This window comes from Pteropus medius, unplaced genomic scaffold (genome assembly GCF_902729225.1).
Source record: "Pteropus medius unplaced genomic scaffold, Ma_sr-lr_union100, whole genome shotgun sequence".
Taxonomy (NCBI): Eukaryota; Metazoa; Chordata; class Mammalia; order Chiroptera; family Pteropodidae; genus Pteropus; species Pteropus medius.
The window spans coordinates 23,629,865-23,639,279 of NW_024352787.1; the positions used below are offsets into that span (position 1 = coordinate 23,629,865).

A 9,415-nucleotide genomic window follows, 5' to 3' on the forward strand; every position below is an offset into this window, starting at 1 on the left:
GCAAACATTCCTCATTTCCATTTGGGAATCTCACTATCTGTGTTTTAAGACTCTGATCCAAATTGAAATAAGTCAAGGTCTGCGACACCTCTCTGCCTCATTCAGAATGAAAGAACAAGATGGAATTCTAGGTACCTCGTGATGAAATGCATTCTTAAGCAGAAAGTGGCAATCATTGAATATATCACATACAATGACATTGAGGAGGGCATTGCTCTCTATTCTGCTCAATGGACCTTGCTGGAACAGTTATTTCGTATCTCAAATCCATTTATCATTGCCACCAAAGATGTCAGGGCTGAACACCATTGCTGAAGAAAGTTATTTTATTCTTCTTCCTGCCTAAAGGAAATGAGAGGAAAATGAGGGAGAACCCCAACTTGTAAACCACAGCACCTAACATCAGGTACAATTTAACTCAGCCAGTGACAAAACAAATCGATTCCCCTTTGGGGCGGGTGGTTTATCTAAGCCTGTAAAGACATCATTCACCTAAAAGCAATTTCAAAAGAAGCCACCTACAGAAAATATGACACTTATTTTCTTATTTAAAGAAGTGACGTGACTGCACGGTGACTAAAAACACGTCCACCATCATCTCCCCATCTGCCCGACTCCTAGTACGTGCAAAACGCGCAGCCATTTTGTGCCACAAAGAGCAGCTCCTACGGTGTCCGTCTTCCATCACTCCATAAAGCCCTCATTTCACATCATTTACACTACTCCTGAAGTGGCTTTGGACTTTAAGTGAAATGTAAAGCTATGGGGGTCCTAGAAATAAAATAATAATAATAATAATAATAATAATAATAATGGTTTTTATGAAATGGTTTGAGGTATTCTTACTGACTGTAAAATGATGTCATGGGCTCCTCGTCCCCTCTATGCCAACAATGACTATGTCTGATCAAATGAAATCGCTCAGAAATATACAAAAGCCTAATCAAAAGATAGGCTGTGTGCCAAACAATAGTTTAAAAGAAAAGAATAAACCTGATAGTTACAAAACAAGCATGTTAGAAAATAATATAAGGTTCACCAATCTTCAGCTGTTGAGGAGGTATAACAGAGAGCAAACTTTCAGAAGCTTCTGGAATTCTGTACTGGTAAGCTATCATTCCTGTACGGGGAGTTCTTAGAATCTGGCATTTTTGCAAGTTCTCAGCTTGAACTAACTAAAACTCAAAAGACCAATGTGATCTGAGGGACTAAGAGAACACTTCTTATTCTCCCTCCAGGATCTCTTAGGTGATCACGCATTTTCATTCCATAAGTAATTTTAAAGTGCCTGCTATGTGCGACGTTTATTCTGACCACTCATTAAAAGTGCAAATATAGTGACAGAAATCGATTTGTCCAAACCCGAAGTTCTAAAGCTCACGATTAATTTTCAACATTTTTTTTTTCTTTTGGTCACTTTGAAATCCAGGTGTATTTCATAAAAAAATCTGTATGCTGTAAATTTCCACTCAGCCATTAAAATATTGTTGGGTTTTGGAAGTAGGGAAAAAAGTGAATATTTCACAAATTTTTGGAGAGTGCAGCATTTTTTCTCCCTTAGAAGAAAGGAAGCCACATTTTGCCAAGTATAAACATACATAAACCCCAAAGATGAAATTTACTTAAAACGCAGAGCCCGTAAGCCTCAGTGGTTGCCAAAATGAGAAAAATGAATTTCTTGTCCAAAGGTGAAACTGACAGTCTAGGGCTGCGTGATTTGTAAAAAAAAGGTCTCTTTTAAGCTTAAGCACCAGATCCTCTGCCTCTTTGTCATTGATTTACTGATACTAAGTCATCAATAGCATTAATCCGTACCTGCCTAGGGACCTATTACAAATGACTTTGGAGATGGCGTGGAGCAAGAGTGTGTTCGGAGACCACAGCGTTATTACCATGGAGACCCGCTCCTCCGCGTTGCGTGGCGGTATTCTACGCGACCCGGGCAACGCCGCAGTTTTCCCTTTCTGGGTGAGAGCTGCCTTTCCCTTTGGGTGGGGTTGGAGCCCCCTAGCTCGGCTTCGACTAAATAAAGCTTGGTTCTTCCCAGAGTCCTGTGTGAACTAATGAAACCCAAATTTGCTGATGAACAAAAAAGGAGAAGTATGTTACGGGTTAAAATAATACAAGAGTCTATTTTTTCCACTGTGTTGTGATCCATAGAAATCACCCTGAGCCTTTTCCCTTTCTTCTCTGCCTGGGAAGCCAATTGCTTTGATTGCAGTGATATGAGCTAGCTAAAATGACTTGCCCTTGCTTGTGAGGCAAATGGAACATGCTAATAGAACTTATCGCATTACCCGATGCAAAAGTGCCATAGCTCATTACTTTAAGATAAAAGGATATCATTGCAGACGGCAAGCAGAATTGACTTTCTGAGGCCCGACTTGATGATGATTTAATCAACTGCTCTCTTTCACTTCTCATCTCTGCGCCTGTCGGTTTCACAGGTGCCGTTAAATGAGACACTCAGAAAGTGAGCGGAGGGAAAGAAATTGCTGTCATTACTTTTCAAGAAAGGAGGTATGCAAATTTTCGACAGAAAGATTGCGTTCATAATGGGCCTGGTAAAATACAAGGATCATGCTTGACAGGTGAGGGCAAGCCATTTGTATGTCCTTAAAGCGGAGTAACCGTCCTCGTTTAGAAATGTGCTCGGTAAGAGAAACTACAAATGAGAAGCCTGGCGGGGCCTGGGGAAGGCGGGGCCGAAGCGCACGGGGTAGGCCCAAGCTGGCCCAGTTCTAGAGGGAGGGAGGGTGCTTAAAGCCTTTAGGAACCGAAGGCCAAATGAGCATTTAACAAAGCCTGGTAGCACTTAGTCTGAACCCGAACACCAACAAGCTCTCGAAAAGCCCACCTTCTTCTCCTAGTGACATTTTGCCTGGGTTCCAATCCTGACCCTGCCGCATGTGAGCTGTAGAAACTGTGGCAAGTAACTTCGCCTCTCTGTGCCTCAGTTTCATTATCTATCAAATGAGGCTATTGACGGTATTTACCTCCCAGGGTCATCAAGAGCATTCGCTGAGTTAATAAATATATAATAATAAAATATATAAAATACATATAATTAACAGGAAAAGGTGCAAAACAGTGCCTGACACATAGAAAGCACTCAGTAGATGTTAGAAATCATTCAAACATTCATTCTTCAACAAAGACTGGGTGTCTTTTTCTTTTAAATTAAGAGTATATATGCCAGGTGCTAGAAATCTGACTCTAGGTAGAATACGATTCTTCACGGATTTCACATATTTAAGTCTGACTCCCCCAGCAGATGATAAACTCCTAGAGAGAACAGTCTGGCTGTCCCTGGGGTCATCATGGGGACCAGTACAGTCCTAAGGACCCTAACAGATGCCCAGCAACCATTTGATGATTTATGGATCCCTCCTCCCTCCCCCCTCCTACTCACGCCACATTTCTGATACTGCCTGTGACGCTCAGACCCTCAGAGGAATCTCCTCTTGGAGTAGGAAACGTCTGTCTTTACTCGGGAAGGGAAGCTCCAGCTCGCAGTGGGCCCTGCCTAGCCTGGGGAAGAAACAGTGCAGCCAGCAAGAACAGACGGTCTGGCCTGCATCACCTTCAGGAATGCAGAATGAATCTGAATAGATAAAATGATCAGGATAGTATGAACAGAGGTGTTTTTTCATCCACTTTGCCTTCAATAGGTAATTGTTCTATTTTCTCCAACACTCAAAGTAAAAGCATCTTTCTTAAAGTGCCTGTAACTCTGAGTTCTTTTTCTCTAGGTAATGAAGCTGCTGCAAACCATTCTTCCTTCCAGCCCCTAAGGTTGGGAGGCATTGAGTGTAGCTCCTGCTTTTCATGCTAAGTGGCGCCTGCATGATTCAATTCTCTGCCAGAGGGACAACAGCCACCTCAGGCAAAAGGAGAAAGAGCAGGATCCAGACAGTCAAGCAGCTCTGAGCCGTCCGTCTTGGAAAAGCCTGGTTCCCGAGGTATAGTTCACTGCAGCGTGGCTCTTTCAGGCTAAGAATTCTCCACAGGACCTGTCTGAGAGCATTTTCCCTCTAGAAATGCCAGCCAAAGGCAAGTCGGACCTATCCCTCATTAAAAAAGAATGTTTGGACAACAGCTCCGGTGGGAGGCGGGGCAGGGGTGGGGGGAGAAGTGTTACAACTCCTCCCTCCATTGTCAGGAAGTTAAGGCTTCCAATGGCAGAGGCAGCCCTTGAACCCAATTCTGTCCTCCTAAGTTCAAGTTCCCGGCAAGCACAATATACCACCTCACTGTGCTCTCGCGGGCACTATCCAAAGAAACTACTTGAAAAACATCTTGTTGATTGATTGCTTGGCAAAGGTTAGAGTCGAGCTGAAACTGAAAAGTGGCAATGACCATACATAGCAGGGAATGCGGCTATCAGCGTCAGCTGCCTTTCTCCTCCACCTGAGGCAGCTCCCCCTCAACGGGAGGACCTAGCACAGGACTTGGTTCAAGGAAGTGCTCCTTAAGCCTATGGCTGACTTAGGTTCAAGTTCTGCGCCATCCATGTAGCAGCCATGCAGTCTTGGGAAAGGTACTGAACACCCTGAAGCCTTTTTTTTTTTTTTTTTTTTTGTTCCTGTAAATGGGGATGATACTCCACAGGATTTTCGTGAGAATTCAATGAGTTCAAATATGTGAAAGCAGCCAGAAAGAAATACTCATAGTTTTATTTCTTCCAACTCTTCCATGAAAGATATGTTACATCACACACAGAAATGAGGTAACTTAATAGTTATTTAAATGTTGAGTTTCATTTTTTGTCATTTTATTGCCAGAGGGGAAATCATATTCTGCAAGGGTTTCTGCTTGGGAGGTGTTTGAGGACTTGATACCATGCTATACAAAAACAGAACCAACAACCCAAACAAACAAAAACGGAAACTATCAAAGAAGAGAAGAACAGGAATCTCCCTGGTACCAAATGGTTTATTTCATCGAAAAGTAGCAAAAAAGCAAGACACTTTAGAATTCAATTTTCTGAGCATTCCATTAAGTTCCTAATGAAAAACTTTTTTTCGGGGAATATAATTTGGACTTATTCTTCAGTCAACTAGTAGTCAGTAACCTGTATGTTGGGACTAAAGTGGTCTATGGCTATGCCACCCTGAACACGCCCAATCTCGTCTGATCTCTGAAGCGAAGCAGGATCGGGCCTGGTTAGTACTTGGATGGGAGACCACCTAGGAATACCGAGTGCTGTAGGCATTCAGAAAGAAAGAGAGAGAGAGAGAGAAAGAGAGAGAGAGAGACAGAAAGAGAGAGAGAGAGACAGAAAGAGAGAAAGACAGACAGACAGACAGAAAGACAGACAGACCCATTGGGACTAAAGTGAAACACACAGATATAAGATTTGGAATCTAAACTTGTAGGTTAGGCATAGTGCAATAACGATATGGGCTTTGGCATTATTGATGTGTTCACTCAAATTCAGATTCGCGAAATAAATAAACGGACAGATACACAGAATGGTATCAGAAACATCAAGTGAGTCCTGGTACAAGTAGGAAGCCAGCCGTTTTGAAGTCTGTCCAGACATTCTGACCATCGGAAGAAGGAGCTACCTGGATAGTCCTGTGCACAGAGTTTATTTATACGCAAGGCCTATTTAGGGATTGATCTAACAGAATTAACCAAAGGAGTAACCTTGGGAAAAGATAAAACTTCCTAGAGCATTAACTTTGGTAACTACAAAAATGGAGAGTAGTTGGGAGAATGTAACTAAAGGGCTTGGTATCCAGTAGACACTCACCAATGCAACGGATCACGTCTAGCCTCTGGGACACGTGGGAACGTCTGTCCCCTCTGCCACCTATGTGGAAGCTTTCTCTAGCTTCTCTGGTCACATTTCGGCTGTTGGTTTTTCGGCATCTTTAACACTGTAGTCAGTTTCCCCAAATTTATCTCAGAGTTTGTTTATACTCTGCTCTTCCTAAACCGTAGCACCTAGTAGGTGCTCAATAAATATATGTGAATAAATTCATAAATTATATTAGCAAAATATCTGAGGGAAGGTGTCTGGGGAAGTGCTAAGTTAAGAACTATATGGTGGCTGACGGAATGGATGCTAAGATGCCTGAAAGTGGTGGGTGTCTGAATGTGTCTATGAGAAATACGCAGAAATAATGTTGAGGTAAAAGGAAATCCTAAGAAAAAACACCATACACTTGAAGAAATCTGATATTAAGACTGCTCTTTTAAAAAAATCAGGAAAACCAAAATACTAAAATATTTCTTTTTAGATTTGACTCACTTTAGGCCAACGAAAGCACCTGGAATTGAATGGGAAAAGAGACAACGGTGCCCTCACTCTGCTGGAACGTCATTTTCAACTCCCTGTCAATCCGATTGTTTGTTTTGTTTTTAAAATGCAAGATGGCGAAAAGCAGAGCTGAAGGAACAGAAGTATGGTTTGAGACAAAGTGAGTTCCAAATGTTAGAAGGTGGTTCAAGAGGATCTGAAGATGTGTCGGACCGATTCTTTTTTCTTTTCTCTTTATTAGGTATTTCGCTTACGCCTCTATGAGGATTCACCATATCCATAATCAGGATTTTAAGTTAAATTGTACCTAACAACAGTTTTTATTTTAGGATGGCCTGAAAACCTAGTCTTCCATATCATAAACAAGGAAGGGTAGGATTACTATAAATTGTCTGCAAGAAAATACAAATTGCCAAGATAAAAACACCCACTGGTCTGCCAGTCTCGAGTTTCCTGTTTTGACATACTATATGCAGTAATTTGGTATCCACAATCTCTTATTAGAAAATGAATGTGCTATTTTTTCTGAATGCTGCAATTACAATAATTGAATTTAAAATGGGGATTGAGTTTCTCTATTTGGAGGAAAAGAATAATTGTGTATTTCTGATTAAAATCAAGGGGACTGAATAGAGATTGTACAAATTCCAGCTTCAGTCTCCCTGAGTGACTCCTCGTCAGGCCAGAGAAAAGCAACATTCAAACGCAGAGAAATGCACCAGCACCTCAGCAGCAGGCACTGTCTTTGGCCTCATTTGCTTTGTCTCCTGGCCTTCAGTCACAATACCCCCGTGACAGAGGCAATCAGAACACCATGGCATTGTTACAGCTTAAATGGCAGCCATGCTGGAGTTCCCCACTGTGTCAAAAATTAAGAGTTAAAATGCAAGGAAAACAAACATCTCTTTGTGTTGAAAATGCCTTTCCCCTTTTAGACTGCCAACATTTGGAGCAGCAGTTTCTGCTTCTCCATTATAGACCCTCTCCTCTGGACGGGGGAAACGTAATGGCAGAAGTGGGGTGGTGGTAAGAAAAGAAACAATGCTATTTTCTAAAGGGCTTAACTTCCTTTGTTTAAAAAAAAAAAAAAATTTTAAGAAAAGCCATCTTTTAAAGTTCAGATGTGAGAAAGGAAAAGGGATGGAGGAAGGGGGCTATCTTGTCTTTTTTTGGTCTTTTTATTATATTTTTGATGGTCCCATTCAGTCTTCTGAAACCTTCATTTAGCCAAACATAAAGGTGAAATTTAGTCTCACAAGTCTTCTCAAATGTTCATTAAAATAGAACTTCCTAAGGAAAGAGAAAAATTTTCCAGGACAAAGTGAGTCAAGGACTGTCTCTTTATATTGCTCACTATTTGTTTTAGCGGTTTTATTTAATGGCTTCGTTGAGATACGACATGAATAAACTGCCCATATTTAAAATGCACTATTTGACCTGTTTCCATGTAATGTGTCCACCCAAGAAGCCATCACCACAATCAAGATAGTGAGCAGGTCCATCGCCCCCAAGCTTCCTTGTGCTGTGTTAATCCCCAGCTCCTTTCCCTGCCCAGACTGCCTATGCCCCTCCTCCAAGCACTGATCTGCTTTCTGTCACTATAGATTAGTGTGTATATTTGCTAGAGTTTTATATAAATGGAAGCATACGGTATGTACTCTTTCTGTCTGGTTTCTATCATTTACTGCTTACTATTTGGTTGCCTAATTAAATAGGAGCCTTCTAGCTCTAAAGCAGAAGGCAGCCCTCAGAGGCTGCCGAGGCCAGGCTTTACTATCATCCCCCAGGAATAGGACCGATTACTTGGTCTTACTTTATTCTTCAGCTTTATTATGTACTTCAGTAATCAATAAACACTTCTATGGCAGACGGTTTATTTTACCCTATAAATCCAAGGAGAAGAGAATGATATTAAGACATCAGTATGGATGGGCTCTGCTGCTCTGTAACACTATGAGGAGAACACGAGCAACAGACTTAAATCTAAGAAGGTTACAGAGCAGTCACAGCTCCTGGCTGGATGGCAGGGATCGTAAAAGACTCAGGCAAGATCTACAGCAATGCACTGTGAACCAATGAGACTCTCAGAGCAAAAACCCAAACTGAACAGGCAGGCTGGTTGGGAAAGAATTACAAGCACTGGCTTGAGTGGAATGTAAAGATCTTCTTTCAAAAATCCAAAATATTTCTTAACAAACAAAAAGGTAGAGAACAAATACTGACTGCAGGCTGACTGTGTAGAAAGCTGTGCTCCGGTTTGGAAAGAAGCCTTCTAGATAGTCGCCTGGCAGTCCCCGGAGGCTCTTAATTTTCTCCCCTGCAATTCCTGGCCCCAGGGCTCCGCGGTAATGATCAGGAAGCGTCTTCCCTCTAGCTAGCCCTTGGAGACTCGTCCTTCCTTTCAAAAGCAGAGAGGTCAATTCATGGGAGAGGAAATATAAATGGCTAATAAACATATGAAAAAAATGTTCAACTTCACTAATAATCAAAGAAATGAAGATTAAAAAGAGATAGATGTATTTCTTTTTCATGATACAAATAAGAAAAAAATGTAAATGCTGACACTCAGTGTTGGCAAGGCTGTGGTGAGGCAGACAATCACCCGTTTCTAGAGGAATGCCAATTTTCTATCTGGAAAATAATTCTGCAATATGCATCAAGAGCCTTAACATTCCTTTTACTATTTAGCTCAACTCTTCTCTTTCTGATATATACGAAGATACAGATATATACCTCCAAAAAATGAGCAAAATGTCTAAAAGAATTTGTTTCCAAATTTCGTCATGCAGTTAAGAAACAATCCGATAATATACTTAACCTATATCTCCTTTTTTAACCTTGCAACTCCTCTTCGCCCTCTCCCCACTCCCAATGTGTAAGTTTAGTATTCCAATTTTATAGTGAGACAGTGAAGTCTGAAGACATTAACTTGCCTAGTCAGGCTTGTGTAAGAAGAAGCTCCAAGCATTGGAACATAGGTATTTCTAAATTTCTAGATGAATCCAGTACACGGACTTGAACCTCAACATCCCCACAAATTGGGGAACAGATTGATGTGCTAGTGTGGTGTTCACCCACAAAAATATGTTCCTAAGAAATTTTATGAAAATGCAAAAAATGATCACGGTCATAGGGAAGTTAAAATAA

The 9,415-nt window shown here is 41.3% G+C and overlaps 1 protein-coding gene and 1 pseudogene across 1 annotated transcript in view; one reads left to right on the forward strand and one right to left on the reverse strand.

Moving 5' to 3' along the window:
- AUTS2 (activator of transcription and developmental regulator AUTS2) overlaps nt 1-9,415 on the reverse strand; it is a 1,077,358-nt gene that overhangs the window by 322,271 nt on the left and 745,672 nt on the right.
- On the forward strand, nt 5,096-5,214 carry LOC120591928 (uncharacterized; annotated as a pseudogene).